This window comes from Scyliorhinus torazame, chromosome 9, assembly GCF_047496885.1.
Source record: "Scyliorhinus torazame isolate Kashiwa2021f chromosome 9, sScyTor2.1, whole genome shotgun sequence".
Lineage (NCBI taxonomy): Eukaryota > Metazoa > Chordata > Chondrichthyes > Carcharhiniformes > Scyliorhinidae > Scyliorhinus > Scyliorhinus torazame.
Window position 1 is genome coordinate 259900577 of NC_092715.1, and position 23545 is coordinate 259924121.

At 48.1% G+C, this 23545-nt stretch overlaps 1 protein-coding gene across 1 annotated transcript in view; it reads right to left on the reverse strand.

The window, feature by feature from the left end:
- Positions 1-312: 312 nt before the first annotated feature.
- The window catches only part of gng10 (guanine nucleotide binding protein (G protein), gamma 10), a 75196-nt gene continuing 51963 nt past the window's right edge, over positions 313-23545 (reverse strand). Inside the window, exon 3 of the mRNA XM_072517321.1 lies at positions 313-2235. The gene's annotated coding sequence lies outside the window, so the exon portion shown is untranslated. The remainder of the gene's footprint in view (positions 2236-23545) is intronic.

Here is a 23545-nt window from a genome sequence, read left to right on the forward strand (position 1 = left end):
ATCAGACTGCTGTATGTGAGACCGATCGGTGTGAAATTTGGCTGCCACATTTACCACATTACATCAGTGACCATACTTTAACAGAAGCACCTTATCAGTTGTAAAGTGCTAGGTAAACAAGCCTTCCTTTTATAACTCGATGAAAAATAATATTTTGTAATATTAAGAGAACTGGACAAAGACAACTGTAAAAGAATTAAAAGGAGGGCGTAGACTGCACCAGAATGGAGAAATGCCCGATAATAGACCGGGAGGATAAACGAGACTGATACTCCGTGCAAAATTATTGAAAAGACTGGACGAAGAGACACCTACATTTCAAAGATGTTTACTTTTTTAAAAACTACACAAAAACCTTTTCGAAGTCGTGTACTTGTTACATGTGACAATTCAGATACTCAACAGATTATTACCAAGCAAAATTCATTAAACCGCTGAACGCTTTGTGTACTTCTAAATCTTGTTGGGTGGAATTTACCGGCTGTTCACGCGGGCGGGATATTCCCGTTCCCCGCCTCGGATTTCCTGGCGACGAGGAGAGCATTCAGCGGGAAATACCATTGACAACAACAGGACCAGAAAATTCCGCTGGTGAGCCGCCCTCGCTGAGGGAAAACACACGGGGGATTGCTGGGTAAATCCCACCCATTATCTCTGACGTTGAAACTTAATTGTTAAATTGCCACGCATTACAACATGTTTCAGGGTTGCACATATTCAGCGGAAGGTTTAAATGATTTAAGTTAGGCCTGTACTGGTGTATCACGCACTGAAGTTCACAATTTTGGCTGGTTGAGGCTGCAAACTTGATGTGAAGTTGCTAATGGAACAGCACGTCGTCCAAGAAAGGCGCAGGCTGGTGGCGGCACAGTGGAGCAGTGGTTAACACTGCTGCCTCACGGCGCCGAGGACCCGGGTTCGATCCCGGCCCCTGTCCGTGTGGAGTTTGCACATTCTCCCCGTGTCTGCGTGGGTCTCACCCCCCACAACATGAAGATGTGCAGGGTAGATGGATTGGCCACGCTAAATTGATTCTTAATTGGAAAACATTTTAAAAAGGTACAAGCTGAACTTCAAATAGACTTCAAAACTTTTTGTGACCAGATTGATCAACATTCCACACATCACACTGAAAGATCATTTTTTTAAATGTCCAAAATAAATTTAATGAAACCGCACAAACATGCTAAATAACAGTTGCAATTAAAAATGAAAGTAGAACGTAAGATATACGAGTGACAGATGATTCCCAGCCACATACATCACTGCGCCTTGAAACAGTGTTTGCAAGTCTTTGCGATGACTTAGTGAACAACATTCAAGTATTTCTTATTTGGCAAATGGTTTCTTTTCTTTTGATAACCTAGAGTTAATACTGTAAAGGTTTGAGTTATGTCCGTGATGTGTAATCTCTCTCCATGGCAGTAAAAGAAAGAGGGTAACACAGTGCTGCATTCCCCGATTGGTCGATGCACACAATAATAATAATAATCTTTTATTGTCACAAGTACGAAGTTACCGTGAAAAGCTGCTAGTCGCCACATTCCGGCACCTGTGCGGGTAAGCTTGAACGGGAATCGACCCCGCGCTGCTGGCCTGGTTCTGCATTACAAACCAGCTCTCGATCCCACTGAGCTAAACCAGCTATAAATGAGTGACTTCATTTTCCTTTAGTTAAAAAAAAACTTCACTGCCCCTTTAAAAGCAAAATTAAAACACGATAAACAGAGGCACACTAAAATAGTGCAGGATTGGTGCTAGATTTATCGGGGTTATTTCATTCCGCGTAACCAAGGTGCAGTGGGTCCCGTCATCATCGACAGCAGCACATCCCCCAATAAAAGCCACCAGTTATTTGACTTATTAACCTTTAACTTGCCGCAGACACACTTTTATCTAATTTATCGGAAATAATGAGGAAGCTATTCTTCGTTTCACGTTACACCCAAATCCTAATAATTCCACACACAATCAAACCTTTTTGCCGTTAAAACCAATGGCAAGCTGACTACAAATTAAAAATAAAGAAGTTTTATGACATCGGCTTGCCCAGTGCTTAGCCAATTTAAAAAAAACTACTTTCCACAGAAGGTAGAGAATACCGTCAGATTAGTAAGAATCTGTTACAGAGACGCTAATAAATACAGAAATCGATCTGGCAACAGCACAGGAAAAGTATTCTTCATAAAGGAGTCATTAGTCATAGTCAGGTTTCTTCCAAAGGTGTCCTATTTCCTGCAAGAGAAAACAGATCATAAAAATTTAACATAATGTCCAAGGGACATAACTAACTAACAAACAGATTATCGATTGAAAAGTATGGTTTGAGGCAGAGCGTGGCTTTCAGGCGTACGAACATGTGGAGAAGATCTTTCTCAAATGCTTAGTAATGTTTCAGATAAACAGGGGTTTTAAATAACACATCTCCTTGGCAGTGTTCTGGAGAGACAACTGGGTTATAAATATTAGAGCAAACACAAAATACCGTGGATGTTGGGAATCTGAAGTCAGGTCTGGCACCATCAGAGAGAATCAAGAGGACAATGACCTCTATCAGTGCTGATGAAATGCTCTGAATATTATTTTATGCTTTGTTTCCCAAGCCCTGGAACCTACTCTTTTCATCCATAACTCTGCTGTCTAAATCTCCGCGCTCGATGACTTATATTGGTGCCCTCAGACTTAAAAATTGTCAGCACGGTTTTCAAATTCCCTCCGTGGCCTTGCCTCTCCTCATCACTAACCTCCTCCAAACCTGCAACCCTCCGTGCTCCTCCTGTAGGGGACCTTTTGCATATCCCAAATTGGAATTCCTCCACCATTGGGGTGGTGGCCGTGCGTTCACCTGCCAAGGCCCTACGCTCTGGAATTTCCTCCCTATCCCACCTTCTCATTGTTACCTCGCTCTCCTCCTGAAAGACAGCCCCTTAAAACCTACCTCTTTGACCAAGATTTGAGTCACCAAATCTCCATATGTGGCTTGGTGTCAGATTTTGTTGGATAAAGTCCCTGTGAGCGGCACGGTAGCACAGTGGTTACCACTGTCGCTTCACAGCTCCAGGGTCCCAGGTTCGGTTCCCGGCTTGGGTCACGGTCTGTGCCAAATCTGCACGTTCTCCCTGTGTGGGTTTCCTCCGGGTGCTCCGGTTTCCTCCCTCAGTCGAAAGATGTGCAGGTTAGGTGGACTGGCCATGCTAAATTGCTCCTTAGTGTCCAAAAAGGTTGGGTGGGTTTGCTAGGTTACGGGGATAGGGTGGTGTGGGCTTGAGTAGGGTTGTCTTTCCAAGGGCCGGTGCAGACTCGATGGGCTGAATTGCCTGCTTCTGCACTGTAAATTCTATGATTCTATGATGGGTATGGGGTGGTTTACTGTAATATGTGTTTACCACTGTATAAACAATAGTTGTTGTTGCAACTAACTTGTGATACAACCAGTGTCAGGATTTGATATTCCCATCAGAAGCAATATCATTCCCAATTTTTAAAACTGATGAATAAGATTATGCAGAGATGTTAAGTAAATATTTCTCTAATTTTGCTTGGAATGATTCACTAAAAGCAAATTGGGTTGTTTTACTCTATTAAAGGCACCATTTAACTGCAAATTGTTGCAGCCATGATTCTCCGAGTTGGGTTCCAGACGAGCACAACTCCTCCCCACCCCCCTCCTTCGGGACCGCAAAATTAGCCCTATGACTCCAAACGGCATCATTCAAAATAGAAGACTAGAGGGCATGCAACAGGCTAGATTCTCATCACAATACTCTCCTCAATGTAACCACACTTTGCTAATCGACAACAGATGCAAGAAAATCTATGGGGAAAAAATAGTCTGATTAACCCAATGCAAGTGGTATTCAAGGACACTGACAACCATAATGTAGCCCGATCACCACATCGAGACTCAAAGTCAACTCTTTCCCCCCATTTACAAATCCCAGTGCAATTCTTAATAATTATCCAGCGTATATTTATTTTGGGACAAGCTTTCAGTTTTCTCACCTTAAGTACCAACTCCTACTTGTCTCTTTGGCCAACCTGCCAATTTCAACAGAGAGGGGTCAGTTGGCAATTCCACAATGGGAAGAGGAGCACCAGAGTCATATTCTGTCCTCGCTCAGTCAAAGCCAATCCCAATCCTGTCCTCACTCACAGTCAAAGCCAATCCCAATCCTGTCCTCAGTCAGTCAAAGTCAATCCCAATCCTGTCCTCATTCACAGTCAAAGTCAATCCCAATCCTGTCCCCACTCACAGTCAAAGTCAATCCCAATCCTGTCCTCACTCACAGTCAAAGCCAATCCCAATCCTGTCCTCACTCACAGTCAAGGCCAATCCCAACCCTGTCCTCGCTCAGTCAAAGCCAATCCCAATCCTGTCCCCACTCACAGTCAAAGCCAATCCCAACCCTGTCCTCAGTCAGTCAAAGTCAATCCCAATCCTGTCCTCATTCACAGTCAAAGTCAATCCCAATCCTGTCCCCACTCACAGTCAAAGCCAATCCCAACCCTGTCCTCAGTCACAGTCAAAGCCAATCCCAATCCTGTCCTCAGTCAGTCAAAGTCAATCCCAATCCTGTCCTCAGTCAGTCAAAGTCAATCCCAATCCTGTCCTCATTCACAGTCAAAGTCAATCCCAATCCTGTCCCCACTCACAGTCAAAGCCAATCCCAACCCTGTCCTCAGTCACAGTCAAAGCCAATCCCAATCCTGTCCTCAGTCAGTCAAAGTCAATCCCAATCCCGTCCTCACTCAGTCAAAGTCAATCCCAATCCTGTCCCCACTCACAGTCAAAGCCAATCCCAACCCTGTCCTCACTCAGTCAAAATCAATCCCAATCCTGTACCCACTCACAGTCAAAGCCAATCCCAATCCTGTCCTCACTCACAGTCAAATCCAGTCCCAATCCTGTCCTCACTCACAGTCGGTCAATCCCAATCCTGTCCTCACTCAGTAAAAGCCAATCCCAATCCTGTCCTCACTCAGTAAAAGCCAATCCCAATCCTGTCCTCACTCACAGTCAAAGCCAATCCCAATCCTGTCCTCACTCAGTCAAAACCAATCCCAATCCTGTCCTCCCTCAGTCAAAATCAATCCCAATCCTGTACCCACTCACAGTCAAAGCCAATCCCAATCCTGTCCTCACTCACAGTCAAATCCAGTCCCAATCCTGTCCTCACTCACAGTCGGTCAATCCCAATCCTGTCCTCACTCAGTAAAAGCCAATCCCAATCCTGTCCTCACTCAGTAAAAGCCAATCCCAATCCTGTCCTCACTCACAGTCAAAGCCAATCCCAATCCTGTCCTCACTCAGTCAAAGCCAATCCCAATCCTGTCCCCACTCACAGTCAAAGCCAATCCCAATCCTGTCCTCAGTCACAGTCATCCCAATCCTGTCCTCATTCAATCAAAGTCAATCCCAATCCCGTCCTCACTCACAGTCAACGTCAATCCCAATCCCGTCATCACTCACAGTCAAAGCCAATCCCAATCCTGTCCTCATTCACAGTCAAAGCCAATCCCAACATTGTCCTCACACAAAGTCAATCCCAATCCTGTCCTCACTCAGTTTAAAGTCAATCCCAATCCTGTCCTCACTCACAGTCAAAGTCAATCCCAATCCTGTCCTCACTCACAGTCAAAGCCAATCCCAATTCTGTCCTCACTCTCAGTCAAAGCCAATCCCAATCCTGTCGTCACTCATAGTCAGAGTCAATCCCAATCCCGTCCTCACTCACAGTCAAAGTCAATCCCAATCCTGTCCTCACTCACAGTCAAAGTCAATACCAATCCTGTCCTCACTCAGTCAAAGCCAATCCCAACCCTGTCTTCACTCAGTCAAAGTCAATCCCAATCCTGTTGTCACTCATAGTCAAAGTCAATCCCAATCCCGTCCTCACTCACAGTCAAACCAATCCCAATTCTGTCCTCACTCACAGTCAAAGTCAATCCCAATCCTGTCCTCACTCAGTCAAAGCCAATCCCAATCCTGTCGTCACTCATAGTCAAAGTCAATCCCAATCCCGTCCTCAATCACAGTCAAACCAATCCCAATCCCGTCCTCACTCACAGTCAAAGCCAATCCCAATCCTGTCCTCACTCAGTCAAAGTCAATCCCAATCCTGTCCTCACTCAGTCAAAGGCAATCCCAATCCTGTCCCCACTCACAGTCAAAGCCAATCCCAATCCTGTCCTCACTCACAGTCAAAGCCAATCCCAATCCTGTCCTCACTCACAGTCAAAGCCAATGAAAACCCTGTCCTCAAGTCACAGTCACAGTCAATCCCAATCCTGTCCTCAGTCAAAGTCAATCCCAATCCTGTCCTCACTCACAGTCAAAGGCAATCCCAATCCTCTCCTCAAGTCACAGTCAAAGTCAATCCCAATCCTCACCTCCCATCAGTCAATCCCAATCCTGTCCTCACTCACAGTCAAAGTCAATCCCAATCCTGTCCTCACTCCGTCAAAGCCAATCCCAATCCTGTCCTCACTCACAGTCAATCCCAATCCTGTCCTCACTCACAGTCAAAGCCAATCCCAATCCTGTCCCCACTCAGTCAAAGCCAATCCCAAATCTGGCCTCACTCACAGTCAAAGCCAATCCCAATCCTGTCCTCACTCACAGTCAAAGTCAATCCCAATCCTGTCCTCACTCAGTCAAAGCCAATCCCAATCCTGTCCTCACTCACAGTCAAAGCCAATCCCAATCCTGTCCTCACTCAGTCAAAGCCAATCCCAATCCTGTCCTCACTCAGTCAAAGCCAATCCCAATCCTGTCCCCACTCACAGTCAAAGCCAATCCCAATCCTGTCCCCACTCAGTCAAAGCCAATCCCAAATCTGGCCTCACTCACAGTCAAAGCCAATCCCAATCCTGTCCTCACTCACAGTCAAAGCCAATCCCAATCCTGTCCTCACTCACAGGCAAATCCAATCCCAAATCTGGCCTCACTCACAGTCAAAGCAAATCCCAATCCTGTCCTCCCTCCCAGTCCAAGCCAATCCCAATCCTGTCCTCACTCACAGTCAAAGCCAATCCCAATCCTGTCCTCACTCACAGTCAAAGTCAATCCCAATCCTGTCCTCAGTCACAGTCAAAGTCAATCCCAATCCTGTCCTCACTCACAGTCAAAATCAATCCCAATTCTGTCCTCACTCAGTCAAAGCCAATCCCAATTATGTCCTCACTCAGTCAAAATCAATCCCAATCCTGTCCTCACTCAGTCAAAGCCAATCCCAATTCTGTCCTCACTCAGTCAAAGCCAGTCCCAATCCTGTCCTCACTCACAGTCAAAGCCAATCCCAATCCTGTCCTCACTCACAGTCAAAGCCAATCCCAATCCTGTCCTCACTCAGTCAAAGCCAATCCCAATCCTGTCCTCACTCACAGTCAAAGCCAATCCCAATCCTGTCCTCACTCACAGTCAAAACCAATCCCAATCCTGTCCTCACTCACAGTCAAAGCCAATCCCAATCCTGTCCTCACTCACAGTCAAAGCCAATCCCAATCCTGTCCTCACTCACAGTCAAAGCCAATCCCAATCCTGTCCTCACTCACAGTCAAAGCCAATCCCAATCCTGTCCCCACTCACAGTCAAAGCCAATCCCAATCCTGTCCTCACTCAGTCAAAGCCAATCCCAATTCTGTCCCCACTCACAGTCAAAGCCAATCCTGTCCTCACTCACAGTCAAAGCCAATCCCAATCCTGTCCTCACTCACAGTCAATGCCAATCCCAATCCTGTCCCCACTCAGTCAAAATCAATCCCAATCCTGTCCTCACTCGGTCAAAGCCAATCCCAATCCTGTCCTCACTCACAGTCAAAGCCAATCCCAATCCTGTCGTCACTCAGTCAAAATCAATCCCAATCCTGTCCTCACTCGGTCAAAGCCAATCCCAATCCTGTCCCCACTACAGTCAAAGCCAATCCCAACCCTGTCCTCACACAAATCCAATCCCAATCCTGTCCTCACTCACAGTCAAAGCCAATCCCAATCCTGTCCTCACTCAGTCAAAGTCAATCCCAATCCCGTCCTCACTCACAGTCAAAACCAATCCCAACCCTGTCCTCACACAAATCCAATCCCAATCCTATCCTCACTCACAGTCAAAGCCAATCCCAATCTTGTCCTCACTCACAGTCAAAGCCAATCCCAATCCTGTCCTCACTCAGTCAAAGTCAATCCCAATCCCGTCCTCACTCAGTGAAAGTCAATCCCAATCCTGTCCTCACTCACAGTCAAAGCCAATCCCAATCCTGTCCTCACTCACAGTCAAAGTCAATCCCAATCCCGTCCTCACTCAGTCAAAGTCAATCCCAATCCCGTCCTCACTCACAGTGAAAGTCAATCCCAATCCTGTCCTCACTCACAGTCAAAGCCAATCCCAATCCTGTCCTCACTCAGTCAAAGTCAATCCCAATCCCGTCCTCACTCACAGTGAAAGCCAATCCCAATCCTGTCCTCACTCAGTCAAAGCCAATCCCAATCCTGTCCTCACTCAGTCAAAGTCAATCCCAATCCCGTCCTCACTCACAGTCAAAGCCAATCCCAATCCTGTCCTCACTCACAGTCAAAGACAATCCCAATCTTGTCCTCACTCACAGTCAAAGCCAACCCTGTTCTCACTCACAGTCAAAGCCAATCCCAATCCTGTCCTCACTCAGTCAAAGTCAATCCCAATCCCGTCCTCACTCACAGTCAAAGCCAATCCCAATCCTGTCCACACTCACAGTCAAAGCCAATCCCAATCTTGTCCTCACTCACAGTCAAAGCCAATCCTGTCCTCACTCACAGTCAAAGCCAATCCCAATCCTGTCCTCACTCACAGTCAAAGCCAATCCCAATCTTGTCCTCATTCACAGTCAAAGGCAATCCTGTCCTCACTCACAGTCAAAGCCAATCCCAATCCTGTCCTCACTCACAGTCAAAGCCAATCCCAATCCTGTCCTCACTCAGTCAAAGTCAATCCCAATCCCGTCCTCACTCACAGTCAAAGCCAATCCCAATCCTGTCCTCACTCACAGTCAAAGCCAATCCCAATCCTGCCCTCACTCACAGTCAAAGCCAATCCCAATCCTGTCCTCACTCACAGTCAATCCCAATCCTGTCCTCACTCACAGTGAAAGTCAATCCCAATCCTGTCCTCACTCACAGTCAAAGCCAATCCCAATCCTGTCCTCACTCACAGTCAATCCCAATTCTGTCCTCACTCACAGTCAAAGCCAATCCCAATCCTGTCCTCACTCAGTCAAAGTCAATCCCAATCCTGTCCCCACTCACAGTCAAAGCCAATCCCAATCCTGTCCTCACTCACAGTCAAAGCCAATCCCAATCCTGTCCTCACTCAGTCAAAGTCAATCCCAATCCTGTCCCCACTCACAGTCAAAGCCAATCCCAATCCTGTCCTCACTCAGTCAAAGTCAATCCCAATCCTGTCCCCACTCACAGTCAAAGCCAATCCCAATCCTGTCCACACTCACAGTCAAAGACAATCCCAATCCTGTCCTCACTCACAGTCAATCCCAATTCTGTCCTCACTCACAGTCAAAGCCAATCCCAATCCTGTCCTCACTCACAGTCAATCCCAATCCTGTCCTCACTCACAGTCAAAGCCAATCCCAGTCCCGTCCTCACTCACAGTGAAAGTCAATCCCAATCCTGTCCTCACTCGGTCAAAGCCAGTCCCAATCCTATCCTTACTCACAGTCAAAGCCAATCCCAGTCCCGTCCTCACTCACAGTGAAAGTCAATCCCAATCCTGTCCTCACTCACAGTCAAAGCCAATCCCAATCCTGTCCTCACTCAGTCAAAATCAATCCCAATCCTGTCCTCACTCGGTCAAAGCCAATCCCAATCCTGTCCTCACTCACAGTCAAAGCCAATCCCAATCCTGTCCTCACTCACAGTCAAAGCCAATCCCAACCCTGTCCTCAATCAGTCAAAGCCAATCCCAATCCTGTCCTCACTCACAGTCAAAGCCAATCCCAATCTTGTCCTCACTCACAGTCAAAGCCAATCCCAATCCTGTCCTCACTCAGTTAAAACCAATCCCAATCCTGTCCTCACTCAGTCAAAGCCAATCCCAATCCTGTCCTCACTCACACTCAAAGCCAATCCCAATCCTGTCCTCACTCAGTCAAAATCAATCCCAATCCTGTCCTCACTCGGTCAAAGCCTATCCCAATCCTGTCCTCACTCACAGTCAAAGCCAATCCCAATCTTGTCCTCAGTCACAGTCAAAGCCAATCCCAATCCTGTCCTCACTCAGTTAAAACCAATCCCAATCCTGTCCTCACTCAGTTAAAACCAATCCCAATCCTGTCCTCACTCAGTCAAAGCCAATCCCAATCCTGTCCCAACTCACAGTCAAAGCCAATCCCAATCCCGTCCTCACTCACAGTCAAAGCCAATCCCAATCCTGTCCTCACTCACAGTCAAAATCAATCCCAATCCTGTCCTCACTCAGTCAAAGCCAATCCCAATCCTGTCCTCACTCACAGTCAAAGCCAATCCCAATCCTGTCCTCAGTCAGTCAAAGTCAATCCCAATCCTGTCCTCATTCACAGTCAAAGTCAATCCCAATCCTGTCCCCACTCACAGTCAAAGTCAATCCCAATCCTGTCCTCACTCACAGTCAAAGCCAATCCCAATCCTGTCCTCACTCACAGTCAAGGCCAATCCCAACCCTGTCCTCGCTCAGTCAAAGCCAATCCCAATCCTGTCCCCACTCACAGTCAAAGCCAATCCCAACCCTGTCCTCAGTCAGTCAAAGTCAATCCCAATCCTGTCCTCATTCACAGTCAAAGTCAATCCCAATCCTGTCCCCACTCACAGTCAAAGCCAATCCCAACCCTGTCCTCAGTCACAGTCAAAGCCAATCCCAATCCTGTCCTCAGTCAGTCAAAGTCAATCCCAATCCTGTCCTCAGTCAGTCAAAGTCAATCCCAATCCTGTCCTCATTCACAGTCAAAGTCAATCCCAATCCTGTCCCCACTCACAGTCAAAGCCAATCCCAACCCTGTCCTCAGTCACAGTCAAAGCCAATCCCAATCCTGTCCTCAGTCAGTCAAAGTCAATCCCAATCCCGTCCTCACTCAGTCAAAGTCAATCCCAATCCTGTCCCCACTCACAGTCAAAGCCAATCCCAACCCTGTCCTCACTCAGTCAAAATCAATCCCAATCCTGTACCCACTCACAGTCAAAGCCAATCCCAATCCTGTCCTCACTCACAGTCAAATCCAGTCCCAATCCTGTCCTCACTCACAGTCGGTCAATCCCAATCCTGTCCTCACTCAGTAAAAGCCAATCCCAATCCTGTCCTCACTCAGTAAAAGCCAATCCCAATCCTGTCCTCACTCACAGTCAAAGCCAATCCCAATCCTGTCCTCACTCAGTCAAAACCAATCCCAATCCTGTCCTCCCTCAGTCAAAATCAATCCCAATCCTGTACCCACTCACAGTCAAAGCCAATCCCAATCCTGTCCTCACTCACAGTCAAATCCAGTCCCAATCCTGTCCTCACTCACAGTCGGTCAATCCCAATCCTGTCCTCACTCAGTAAAAGCCAATCCCAATCCTGTCCTCACTCAGTAAAAGCCAATCCCAATCCTGTCCTCACTCACAGTCAAAGCCAATCCCAATCCTGTCCTCACTCAGTCAAAGCCAATCCCAATCCTGTCCCCACTCACAGTCAAAGCCAATCCCAATCCTGTCCTCAGTCACAGTCATCCCAATCCTGTCCTCATTCAATCAAAGTCAATCCCAATCCCGTCCTCACTCACAGTCAACGTCAATCCCAATCCCGTCATCACTCACAGTCAAAGCCAATCCCAATCCTGTCCTCATTCACAGTCAAAGCCAATCCCAACATTGTCCTCACACAAAGTCAATCCCAATCCTGTCCTCACTCAGTTTAAAGTCAATCCCAATCCTGTCCTCACTCACAGTCAAAGTCAATCCCAATCCTGTCCTCACTCACAGTCAAAGCCAATCCCAATTCTGTCCTCACTCTCAGTCAAAGCCAATCCCAATCCTGTCGTCACTCATAGTCAGAGTCAATCCCAATCCCGTCCTCACTCACAGTCAAAGTCAATCCCAATCCTGTCCTCACTCACAGTCAAAGTCAATACCAATCCTGTCCTCACTCAGTCAAAGCCAATCCCAACCCTGTCTTCACTCAGTCAAAGTCAATCCCAATCCTGTTGTCACTCATAGTCAAAGTCAATCCCAATCCCGTCCTCACTCACAGTCAAACCAATCCCAATTCTGTCCTCACTCACAGTCAAAGTCAATCCCAATCCTGTCCTCACTCAGTCAAAGCCAATCCCAATCCTGTCGTCACTCATAGTCAAAGTCAATCCCAATCCCGTCCTCAATCACAGTCAAACCAATCCCAATCCCGTCCTCACTCACAGTCAAAGCCAATCCCAATCCTGTCCTCACTCAGTCAAAGTCAATCCCAATCCTGTCCTCACTCAGTCAAAGGCAATCCCAATCCTGTCCCCACTCACAGTCAAAGCCAATCCCAATCCTGTCCTCACTCACAGTCAAAGCCAATCCCAATCCTGTCCTCACTCACAGTCAAAGCCAATGAAAACCCTGTCCTCAAGTCACAGTCACAGTCAATCCCAATCCTGTCCTCAGTCAAAGTCAATCCCAATCCTGTCCTCACTCACAGTCAAAGGCAATCCCAATCCTCTCCTCAAGTCACAGTCAAAGTCAATCCCAATCCTCACCTCCCATCAGTCAATCCCAATCCTGTCCTCACTCACAGTCAAAGTCAATCCCAATCCTGTCCTCACTCCGTCAAAGCCAATCCCAATCCTGTCCTCACTCACAGTCAATCCCAATCCTGTCCTCACTCACAGTCAAAGCCAATCCCAATCCTGTCCCCACTCAGTCAAAGCCAATCCCAAATCTGGCCTCACTCACAGTCAAAGCCAATCCCAATCCTGTCCTCACTCACAGTCAAAGTCAATCCCAATCCTGTCCTCACTCAGTCAAAGCCAATCCCAATCCTGTCCTCACTCACAGTCAAAGCCAATCCCAATCCTGTCCTCACTCAGTCAAAGCCAATCCCAATCCTGTCCTCACTCAGTCAAAGCCAATCCCAATCCTGTCCCCACTCACAGTCAAAGCCAATCCCAATCCTGTCCCCACTCAGTCAAAGCCAATCCCAAATCTGGCCTCACTCACAGTCAAAGCCAATCCCAATCCTGTCCTCACTCACAGTCAAAGCCAATCCCAATCCTGTCCTCACTCACAGGCAAATCCAATCCCAAATCTGGCCTCACTCACAGTCAAAGCAAATCCCAATCCTGTCCTCCCTCCCAGTCCAAGCCAATCCCAATCCTGTCCTCACTCACAGTCAAAGCCAATCCCAATCCTGTCCTCACTCACAGTCAAAGTCAATCCCAATCCTGTCCTCAGTCACAGTCAAAGTCAATCCCAATCCTGTCCTCACTCACAGTCAAAATCAATCCCAATTCTGTCCTCACTCAGTCAAAGCCAATCCCAATTATGTCCTCACTCAGTCAAAATCAATCCCAATCCTGTCCTCACTCAGTCAAAGCCAATCCCAATTCTGTCCTCACTCAGTCAAAGCCAATCCCAATCCTGTCCTCACTCACAGTCAAAGCCAATCCCAATCCTGTCCTCACTCACAGTCAAAGCCAATCCCAATCCTGTCCTCACTCAGTCAAAGCCAATCCCAATCCTGTCCTCACTCACAGTCAAAGCCAATCCCAATCCTGTCCTCACTCACAGTCAAAACCAATCCCAATCCTGTCCTCACTCACAGTCAAAGCCAATCCCAATCCTGTCCTCACTCACAGTCAAAGCCAATCCCAATCCTGTCCTCACTCACAGTCAAAGCCAATCCCAATCCTGTCCTCACTCACAGTCAAAGCCAATCCCAATCCTGTCCCCACTCACAGTCAAAGCCAATCCCAATCCTGTCCTCACTCAGTCAAAGCCAATCCCAATTCTGTCCCCACTCACAGTCAAAGCCAATCCTGTCCTCACTCACAGTCAAAGCCAATCCCAATCCTGTCCTCACTCACAGTCAATGCCAATCCCAATCCTGTCCCCACTCAGTCAAAATCAATCCCAATCCTGTCCTCACTCGGTCAAAGCCAATCCCAATCCTGTCCTCACTCACAGTCAAAGCCAATCCCAATCCTGTCGTCACTCAGTCAAAATCAATCCCAATCCTGTCCTCACTCGGTCAAAGCCAATCCCAATCCTGTCCCCACTACAGTCAAAGCCAATCCCAACCCTGTCCTCACACAAATCCAATCCCAATCCTGTCCTCACTCACAGTCAAAGCCAATCCCAATCCTGTCCTCACTCAGTCAAAGTCAATCCCAATCCCGTCCTCACTCACAGTCAAAACCAATCCCAACCCTGTCCTCACACAAATCCAATCCCAATCCTATCCTCACTCACAGTCAAAGCCAATCCCAATCTTGTCCTCACTCACAGTCAAAGCCAATCCCAATCCTGTCCTCACTCAGTCAAAGTCAATCCCAATCCCGTCCTCACTCAGTGAAAGTCAATCCCAATCCTGTCCTCACTCACAGTCAAAGCCAATCCCAATCCTGTCCTCACTCACAGTCAAAGCCAATCCCAATCCTGTCCTCACTCACAGTCAAAGTCAATCCCAATCCCGTCCTCACTCAGTCAAAGTCAATCCCAATCCCGTCCTCACTCACAGTGAAAGTCAATCCCAATCCTGTCCTCACTCACAGTCAAAGCCAATCCCAATCCTGTCCTCACTCAGTCAAAGTCAATCCCAATCCCGTCCTCACTCACAGTGAAAGCCAATCCCAATCCTGTCCTCACTCAGTCAAAGCCAATCCCAATCCTGTCCTCACTCAGTCAAAGTCAATCCCAATCCCGTCCTCACTCACAGTCAAAGCCAATCCCAATCCTGTCCTCACTCACAGTCAAAGACAATCCCAATCTTGTCCTCACTCACAGTCAAAGCCAACCCTGTTCTCACTCACAGTCAAAGCCAATCCCAATCCTGTCCTCACTCAGTCAAAGTCAATCCCAATCCCGTCCTCACTCACAGTCAAAGCCAATCCCAATCCTGTCCACACTCACAGTCAAAGCCAATCCCAATCTTGTCCTCACTCACAGTCAAAGCCAATCCTGTCCTCACTCACAGTCAAAGCCAATCCCAATCCTGTCCTCACTCACAGTCAAAGCCAATCCCAATCTTGTCCTCATTCACAGTCAAAGGCAATCCTGTCCTCACTCACAGTCAAAGCCAATCCCAATCCTGTCCTCACTCACAGTCAAAGCCAATCCCAATCCTGTCCTCACTCAGTCAAAGTCAATCCCAATCCCGTCCTCACTCACAGTCAAAGCCAATCCCAATCCTGTCCTCACTCACAGTCAAAGCCAATCCCAATCCTGCCCTCACTCACAGTCAAAGCCAATCCCAATCCTGTCCTCACTCACAGTCAATCCCAATCCTGTCCTCACTCACAGTGAAAGTCAATCCCAATCCTGTCCTCACTCACAGTCAAAGCCAATCCCAATCCTGTCCTCACTCACAGTCAATCCCAATTCTGTCCTCACTCACAGTCAAAGCCAATCCCAATCCTGTCCTCACTCAGTCAAAGTCAATCCCAATCCTGTCCCCACTCACAGTCAAAGCCAATCCCAATCCTGTCCTCACTCACAGTCAAAGCCAATCCCAATCCTGTCCTCACTCAGTCAAAGTCAATCCCAATCCTGTCCCCACTCACAGTCAAAGCCAATCCCAATCCTGTCCTCACTCAGTCAAAGTCAATCCCAATCCTGTCCCCACTCACAGTCAAAGCCAATCCCAATCCTGTCCACACTCACAGTCAAAGACAATCCCAATCCTGTCCTCACTCACAGTCAATCCCAATTCTGTCCTCACTCACAGTCAAAGCCAATCCCAATCCTGTCCTCACTCACAGTCAATCCCAATCCTGTCCTCACTCACAGTCAAAGCCAATCCCAGTCCCGTCCTCACTCACAGTGAAAGTCAATCCCAATCCTGTCCTCACTCGGTCAAAGCCAGACCCAATCCTATCCTTACTCACAGTCAAAGCCAATCCCAGTCCCGTCCTCACTCACAGTGAAAGTCAATCCCAATCCTGTCCTCACTCACAGTCAAAGCCAATCCCAATCCTGTCCTCACTCAGTCTAAGCCAATCCCAATCCTGTCCTCACTCACACTCAAAGCCAATCCCAATCCTGTCCTCACTCAGTCAAAATCAATCCCAATCCTGTCCTCACTCGGTCAAAGCCAATCCCAATCCTGTCCTCACTCACAGTCAAAGCCAATCCCAATCCTGTCCTCACTCACAGTCAAAGCCAATCCCAACCCTGTCCTCAATCAGTCAAAGCCAATCCCAATCCTGTCCTCACTCACAGTCAAAGCCAATCCCAATCTTGTCCTCACTCACAGTCAAAGCCAATCCCAATCCTGTCCTCACTCAGTTAAAACCAATCCCAATCCTGTCCTCACTCAGTCAAAGCCAATCCCAATCCTGTCCTCACTCACACTCAAAGCCAATCCCAATCCTGTCCTCACTCAGTCAAAATCAATCCCAATCCTGTCCTCACTCGGTCAAAGCCTATCCCAATCCTGTCCTCACTCACAGTCAAAGCCAATCCCAATCTTGTCCTCAGTCACAGTCAAAGCCAATCCCAATCCTGTCCTCACTCAGTTAAAACCAATCCCAATCCTGTCCTCACTCAGTTAAAACCAATCCCAATCCTGTCCTCACTCAGTCAAAGCCAATCCCAATCCTGTCCCAACTCACAGTCAAAGCCAATCCCAATCCCGTCCTCACTCACAGTCAAAGCCAATCCCAATCCTGTCCTCACTCACAGTCAAAATCAATCCCAATCCTGTCCTCACTCAGTCAAAGCCAATCCCAATCCTGTCCTCACTCACAGTCAAAGCCAATCCCAATCCTGTCCTCAGTCAGTCAAAGTCAATCCCAATCCTGTCCTCATTCACAGTCAAAGTCAATCCCAATCCTGTCCCCACTCACAGTCAAAGTCAATCCCAATCCTGTCCTCACTCACAGTCAAAGCCAATCCCAATCCTGTCCTCACTCACAGTCAAGGCCAATCCCAACCCTGTCCTCGCTCAGTCAAAGCCAATCCCAATCCTGTCCCCACTCACAGTCAAAGCCAATCCCAACCCTGTCCTCAGTCAGTCAAAGTCAATCCCAATCCTGTCCTCATTCACAGTCAAAGTCAATCCCAATCCTGTCCCCACTCACAGTCAAAGCCAATCCCAACCCTGTCCTCAGTCACAGTCAAAGCCAATCCCAATCCTGTCCTCAGTCAGTCAAAGTCAATCCCAATCCTGTCCTCAGTCAGTCAAAGTCAATCCCAATCCTGTCCTCATTCACAGTCAAAGTCAATCCCAATCCTGTCCCCACTCACAGTCAAAGCCAATCCCAACCCTGTCCTCAGTCACAGTCAAAGCCAATCCCAATCCTGTCCTCAGTCAGTCAAAGTCAATCCCAATCCCGTCCTCACTCAGTCAAAGTCAATCCCAATCCTGTCCCCACTCACAGTCAAAGCCAATCCCAACCCTGTCCTCACTCAGTCAAAATCAATCCCAATCCTGTACCCACTCACAGTCAAAGCCAATCCCAATCCTGTCCTCACTCACAGTCAAATCCAGTCCCAATCCTGTCCTCACTCACAGTCGGTCAATCCCAATCCTGTCCTCACTCAGTAAAAGCCAATCCCAATCCTGTCCTCACTCAGTAAAAGCCAATCCCAATCCTGTCCTCACTCACAGTCAAAGCCAATCCCAATCCTGTCCTCACTCAGTCAAAACCAATCCCAATCCTGTCCTCCCTCAGTCAAAATCAATCCCAATCCTGTACCCACTCACAGTCAAAGCCAATCCCAATCCTGTCCTCACTCACAGTCAAATCCAGTCCCAATCCTGTCCTCACTCACAGTCGGTCAATCCCAATCCTGTCCTCACTCAGTAAAAGCCAATCCCAATCCTGTCCTCACTCAGTAAAAGCCAATCCCAATCCTGTCCTCACTCACAGTCAAAGCCAATCCCAATCCTGTCCTCACTCAGTCAAAGCCAATCCCAATCCTGTCCCCACTCACAGTCAAAGCCAATCCCAATCCTGTCCTCAGTCACAGTCATCCCAATCCTGTCCTCATTCAATCAAAGTCAATCCCAATCCCGTCCTCACTCACAGTCAACGTCAATCCCAATCCCGTCATCACTCACAGTCAAAGCCAATCCCAATCCTGTCCTCATTCACAGTCAAAGCCAATCCCAACATTGTCCTCACACAAAGTCAATCCCAATCCTGTCCTCACTCAGTTTAAAGTCAATCCCAATCCTGTCCTCACTCACAGTCAAAGTCAATCCCAATCCTGTCCTCACTCACAGTCAAAGCCAATCCCAATTCTGTCCTCACTCTCAGTCAAAGCCAATCCCAATCCTGTCGTCACTCATAGTCAGAGTCAATCCCAATCCCGTCCTCACTCACAGTCAAAGTCAATCCCAATCCTGTCCTCACTCACAGTCAAAGTCAATACCAATCCTGTCCTCACTCAGTCAAAGCCAATCCCAACCCTGTCTTCACTCAGTCAAAGTCAATCCCAATCCTGTTGTCACTCATAGTCAAAGTCAATCCCAATCCCGTCCTCACTCACAGTCAAACCAATCCCAATTCTGTCCTCACTCACAGTCAAAGTCAATCCCAATCCTGTCCTCACTCAGTCAAAGCCAATCCCAATCCTGTCGTCACTCATAGTCAAAGTCAATCCCAATCCCGTCCTCAATCACAGTCAAACCAATCCCAATCCCGTCCTCACTCACAGTCAAAGCCAATCCCAATCCTGTCCTCACTCAGTCAAAGTCAATCCCAATCCTGTCCTCACTCAGTCAAAGGCAATCCCAATCCTGTCCCCACTCACAGTCAAAGCCAATCCCAATCCTGTCCTCACTCACAGTCAAAGCCAATCCCAATCCTGTCCTCACTCACAGTCAAAGCCAATGAAAACCCTGTCCTCAAGTCACAGTCACAGTCAATCCCAATCCTGTCCTCAGTCAAAGTCAATCCCAATCCTGTCCTCACTCACAGTCAAAGGCAATCCCAATCCTCTCCTCAAGTCACAGTCAAAGTCAATCCCAATCCTCACCTCCCATCAGTCAATCCCAATCCTGTCCTCACTCACAGTCAAAGTCAATCCCAATCCTGTCCTCACTCCGTCAAAGCCAATCCCAATCCTGTCCTCACTCACAGTCAAAGCCAATCCCAATCCTGTCCTCACTCAGTCAAAGCCAATCCCAATCCTGTCCTCACTCAGTCAAAGCCAATCCCAATCCTGTCCCCACTCACAGTCAAAGCCAATCCCAATCCTGTCCCCACTCAGTCAAAGCCAATCCCAAATCTGGCCTCACTCACAGTCAAAGCCAATCCCAATCCTGTCCTCACTCACAGTCAAAGCCAATCCCAATCCTGTCCTCACTCACAGGCAAATCCAATCCCAAATCTGGCCTCACTCACAGTCAAAGCAAATCCCAATCCTGTCCTCCCTCCCAGTCCAAGCCAATCCCAATCCTGTCCTCACTCACAGTCAAAGCCAATCCCAATCCTGTCCTCACTCACAGTCAAAGTCAATCCCAATCCTGTCCTCAGTCACAGTCAAAGTCAATCCCAATCCTGTCCTCACTCACAGTCAAAATCAATCCCAATTCTGTCCTCACTCAGTCAAAGCCAATCCCAATTATGTCCTCACTCAGTCAAAATCAATCCCAATCCTGTCCTCACTCAGTCAAAGCCAATCCCAATTCTGTCCTCACTCAGTCAAAGCCAATCCCAATCCTGTCCTCACTCACAGTCAAAGCCAATCCCAATCCTGTCCTCACTCACAGTCAAAGCCAATCCCAATCCTGTCCTCACTCAGTCAAAGCCAATCCCAATCCTGTCCTCACTCACAGTCAAAGCCAATCCCAATCCTGTCCTCACTCACAGTCAAAACCAATCCCAATCCTGTCCTCACTCACAGTCAAAGCCAATCCCAATCCTGTCCTCACTCACAGTCAAAGCCAATCCCAATCCTGTCCTCACTCACAGTCAAAGCCAATCCCAATCCTGTCCTCACTCACAGTCAAAGCCAATCCCAATCCTGTCCCCACTCACAGTCAAAGCCAATCCCAATCCTGTCCTCACTCAGTCAAAGCCAATCCCAATTCTGTCCCCACTCACAGTCAAAGCCAATCCTGTCCTCACTCACAGTCAAAGCCAATCCCAATCCTGTCCTCACTCACAGTCAATGCCAATCCCAATCCTGTCCCCACTCAGTCAAAATCAATCCCAATCCTGTCCTCACTCGGTCAAAGCCAATCCCAATCCTGTCCTCACTCACAGTCAAAGCCAATCCCAATCCTGTCGTCACTCAGTCAAAATCAATCCCAATCCTGTCCTCACTCGGTCAAAGCCAATCCCAATCCTGTCCCCACTACAGTCAAAGCCAATCCCAACCCTGTCCTCACACAAATCCAATCCCAATCCTGTCCTCACTCACAGTCAAAGCCAATCCCAATCCTGTCCTCACTCAGTCAAAGTCAATCCCAATCCCGTCCTCACTCACAGTCAAAACCAATCCCAACCCTGTCCTCACACAAATCCAATCCCAATCCTATCCTCACTCACAGTCAAAGCCAATCCCAATCTTGTCCTCACTCACAGTCAAAGCCAATCCCAATCCTGTCCTCACTCAGTCAAAGTCAATCCCAATCCCGTCCTCACTCAGTGAAAGTCAATCCCAATCCTGTCCTCACTCACAGTCAAAGCCAATCCCAATCCTGTCCTCACTCACAGTCAAAGTCAATCCCAATCCCGTCCTCACTCAGTCAAAGTCAATCCCAATCCCGTCCTCACTCACAGTGAAAGTCAATCCCAATCCTGTCCTCACTCACAGTCAAAGCCAATCCCAATCCTGTCCTCACTCAGTCAAAGTCAATCCCAATCCCGTCCTCACTCACAGTGAAAGCCAATCCCAATCCTGTCCTCACTCAGTCAAAGCCAATCCCAATCCTGTCCTCACTCAGTCAAAGTCAATCCCAATCCCGTCCTCACTCACAGTCAAAGCCAATCCCAATCCTGTCCTCACTCACAGTCAAAGACAATCCCAATCTTGTCCTCACTCACAGTCAAAGCCAACCCTGTTCTCACTCACAGTCAAAGCCAATCCCAATCCTGTCCTCACTCAGTCAAAGTCAATCCCAATCCCGTCCTCACTCACAGTCAAAGCCAATCCCAATCCTGTCCACACTCACAGTCAAAGCCAATCCCAATCTTGTCCTCACTCACAGTCAAAGCCAATCCTGTCCTCACTCACAGTCAAAGCCAATCCCAATCCTGTCCTCACTCACAGTCAAAGCCAATCCCAATCTTGTCCTCATTCACAGTCAAAGCCAATCCTGTCCTCACTCACAGTCAAAGCCAATCCCAATCCTGTCCTCACTCACAGTCAAAGCCAATCCCAATCCTGTCCTCACTCAGTCAAAGTCAATCCCAATCCCGTCCTCACTCACAGTCAAAGCCAATCCCAATCCTGTCCTCACTCACAGTCAAAGCCAATCCCAATCCTGCCCTCACTCACAGTCAAAGCCAATCCCAATCCTGTCCTCACTCACAGTCAATCCCAATCCTGTCCTCACTCACAGTGAAAGTCAATCCCAATCCTGTCCTCACTCACAGTCAAAGCCAATCCCAATCCTGTCCTCACTCACAGTCAATCCCAATTCTGTCCTCACTCACAGTCAAAGCCAATCCCAATCCTGTCCTCACTCAGTCAAAGTCAATCCCAATCCTGTCCCCACTCACAGTCAAAGCCAATCCCAATCCTGTCCTCACTCACAGTCAAAGCCAATCCCAATCCTGTCCTCACTCAGTCAAAGTCAATCCCAATCCTGTCCCCACTCACAGTCAAAGCCAATCCCAATCCTGTCCTCACTCAGTCAAAGTCAATCCCAATCCTGTCCCCACTCACAGTCAAAGCCAATCCCAATCCTGTCCACACTCACAGTCAAAGACAATCCCAATCCTGTCCTCACTCACAGTCAATCCCAATTCTGTCCTCACTCACAGTCAAAGCCAATCCCAATCCTGTCCTCACTCACAGTCAATCCCAATCCTGTCCTCACTCACAGTCAAAGCCAATCCCAGTCCCGTCCTCACTCACAGTGAAAGTCAATCCCAATCCTGTCCTCACTCGGTCAAAGCCAGTCCCAATCCTATCCTTACTCACAGTCAAAGCCAATCCCAGTCCCGTCCTCACTCACAGTGAAAGTCAATCCCAATCCTGTCCTCACTCACAGTCAAAGCCAATCCCAATCCTGTCCTCACTCAGTCTAAGCCAATCCCAATCCTGTCCTCACTCACACTCAAAGCCAATCCCAATCCTGTCCTCACTCAGTCAAAATCAATCCCAATCCTGTCCTCACTCGGTCAAAGCCAATCCCAATCCTGTCCTCACTCACAGTCAAAGCCAATCCCAATCCTGTCCTCACTCACAGTCAAAGCCAATCCCAACCCTGTCCTCAATCAGTCAAAGCCAATCCCAATCCTGTCCTCACTCACAGTCAAAGCCAATCCCAATCTTGTCCTCACTCACAGTCAAAGCCAATCCCAATCCTGTCCTCACTCAGTTAAAACCAATCCCAATCCTGTCCTCACTCAGTCAAAGCCAATCCCAATCCTGTCCTCACTCACACTCAAAGCCAATCCCAATCCTGTCCTCACTCAGTCAAAATCAATCCCAATCCTGTCCTCACTCGGTCAAAGCCTATCCCAATCCTGTCCTCACTCACAGTCAAAGCCAATCCCAATCTTGTCCTCAGTCACAGTCAAAGCCAATCCCAATCCTGTCCTCACTCAGTTAAAACCAATCCCAATCCTGTCCTCACTCAGTTAAAACCAATCCCAATCCTGTCCTCACTCAGTCAAAGCCAATCCCAATCCTGTCCCAACTCACAGTCAAAGCCAATCCCAATCCCGTCCTCACTCACAGTCAAAGCCAATCCCAATCCTGTCCTCACTCACAGTCAAAATCAATCCCAATCCTGTCCTCACTCAGTCAAAGCCAATCCCAATCCTGTCCTCACTCACAGTCAAAGCCAATCCCAATCCTGTCCCCACTCAGTCAAAGCCAATCCCAATCCTGTCCTCACTCACAGTCAAAATCAATCCCAATCCTGTCCTCACTCAGTCAAAGCCAATCCCAATCCCGTCCCAACTCACAGTCAAAGCCAATCCCAATCCCGTCCTCACTCACAGTCAAAGCCAATCCCAATCCTGCCCTCACTCAGTCAAAGCCAATCCCAATCCTGTCCTCACTCACAGTCAAAGTCAATCCCAATCCTGTCCTCACTCACAGTCAAAGCCAATCCCAATCTTGTCCTCACTCACAGTCAAAGCCAATCCCAATCCTGTCCTCACTCACAGTCAAAATCAATCCCAATCCTGTCCTCACTCAGTCAAAGCCAATCCCAATCCTGTCCCC